The sequence below is a fragment of the Blennius ocellaris genome, assembly GCF_963422515.1.
Source record: "Blennius ocellaris genome assembly, chromosome: 3".
Lineage (NCBI taxonomy): Eukaryota > Metazoa > Chordata > Actinopteri > Blenniiformes > Blenniidae > Blennius > Blennius ocellaris.
In genome coordinates, this window is record NC_137652.1 from 29,045,510 (window position 1) to 29,048,009 (window position 2,500).

General features: G+C 36.4%; 1 protein-coding gene across 1 annotated transcript in view; it reads left to right on the forward strand.

Annotated features, from left to right (window-relative positions):
* hpgd (15-hydroxyprostaglandin dehydrogenase) overlaps positions 1-2,500 on the forward strand; it is a 15,211-nt gene that overhangs the window by 11,465 nt on the left and 1,246 nt on the right. The gene's annotated exons all lie outside the window — the stretch shown is intronic.

A 2,500-nucleotide genomic window follows, 5' to 3' on the forward strand; every position in this document is an offset into this window, starting at 1 on the left:
ATAGAGACTATAGAGAGACTATAGAGACTATAGAGAGACTATAGAGGCTATAGAGACTATAGAGACTATAGAGACTATAGACAGACTATAGAGAGACTATAGAGACTATAGAGACAATAGAGACTATAGAGACTATAAAGAGACTATAGATACTATAGAGAGACTATAGAGACAATAGAGACTATAGAGACTATAAAGAGACTATAGAGACTATAGAGAGACTATAGAGACTATAAAGAGACTATAGAGACTATAGAGAGACTATAGAGGCTATAGAGACTATAGAGACTATAAAGAGACTATAGAGGCTATAGAGACTATAGAGAGACTATGGAGGCTATAGAGACTATAGAGACTATAAAGAGACTATAGAGACTATAGAGACTATAAAGAGACTATAGAGACTATAGAGACAATAGAGACTATAGAGAGACTATAGAGAGACTATAGAGACTATAGAGAGACTATAGAGGCTATAGAGACTATAGAGACTATAGAGGCTATAGAGACTATAGAGACTATAAAGAGACTATAGAGACTATAGAGACTATAGAGACTATAGAGAGACTATAGAGACTATAGAGGCTATAGAGACTATAGAGGCTATAGAGACTATAGAGACTATAGAGAGACTACAGAGGCTATAGAGACTATAGAGAGGCTATAGAGACTATAGAGACTATAAAGAGACTATAGAGACTATAGAGAGACTATAGAGACTATAGAGAGACTATAGAGGCTATAGAGACTATAGAGAGACTATAGAGGCTATAGAGACTATAGAGAGACGATAGAGACTATAGAGAGACTATAGAGGCTATAGAGACTATAGAGAGTCTATAGAGACTATAGAGACTATAGAGGCTAGAGAGACTATAGAGACTATAGAGAGACTATAAAGACTATAGAGACTATAGAGAGACTATAGAGGCTATAGAGACTATAGAGAGACCATAGAGGCTATAGAGACTATAGAGAGACTATAGAGACTATAGAGACTATAGAGAGACTAGAGAGACTATAGAGAGACTATAGAGGCTATAGAGACTATAGAGAGACTATAGAGGCTATAGAGACTATAGAGAGACTATAGAGACTATAGAGACTATAGAGAGACTATAGAGACTATAGAGACCATAGAGACTATAGAGAGACTATAGAGACTATAGAGGCTATAGAGACTATAGAGACTATAGAGAGACTATAGAGACTATAGAGACTATAGAGACTATAAGGAGACTATAGAGACTATAGAGAGACTATAGAGACTATAGAGACTATAAAGAGACTATAGAGACTATAGAGAGACTATAGAGGCTATAGAGACTATAGAGAGACTATAGAGACTATAGAGACTATAGAGACTATAAAGAGACTATAGAGACTATAGAGAGACTATAGAGGCTATAGAGACTATAGAGAGACTATAGAGACTATAGAGACTATAGAGAGACTATAGAGGCTATAGAGACTATAGAGAGACTATAGAGACTATAGAGAGACTAGAGAGACTATAGAGAGACTATAGAGACTATAGAGACTATAGAGAGACTATAGAGACTATAGAGGCTATAGAGACTATTGAGACTATAGAGAGACTATAGAGACTATCGAGACTATAGAGACTATAAAGAGACTATAGAGACTATAGAGAGACTATAGAGGCTATAGAGACTATAGAGACTATAGAGACTATAGAGGCTATAGAGACTATAGAGAGACTATAGAGACTATAGAGACTATAAAGAGACTATAGAGACTATAGAGAGACTATAGAGGCTATAGAGACTATTGAGACTATGGAGAGACTATAGAGACTATAGAGACCATAGAGACTATAGAGAGACTATAGAGACTATAGAGAGACTATAGTGACTATAGAGACTATAGAGAGACTATAGAGACTATAGAGACTATAGAGACTATAGAGAGACTATAGAGACTATAGAGACTATAGAGAGACTAGAGAGACTATAGAGGCTATAGAGACTATAGAGACTATAGAGAGTCAAGTTTACGAGGTTCTTCTAGTTCAGAACTTCTCAGTGTGTCCCGCCTGATAAAGTACCACGTTCTCCAAGTCCCACCACATTTAACCTGAACACACAGGTGGAGACTCACCCGCTTACTTATATGCTTTTTAAAATATGAATTTCATGTTTTGTGTTTTTTCATTCGATAACTTTACTTATTTTCAAAGAAATGTGTTTAAAAAATGACTTGCCTCTACGCACCACAAGAGGGAGCTAATACATTTTGAGAATCATGGCCCCATTTGAGTTTATGTACTTCCTGTAGTTTCCAGTTCTTCTCTGTACTTACTGTAGTTTCCAGTTCTTCTCTGTACTTCCTGTAGTTTCCAGTTCTTCCCTGTACTTCCTGTAGTTTCCAGTTCTTCCCTGTACTTCTTGTAGTTTCCAGTTCTTCCCTGTACCTCTTGTAGTTTCCAGTTCTTCCTTGTACTTCTTGTAGTTTCTAGTACTTCCTGTAGTATCCAGTG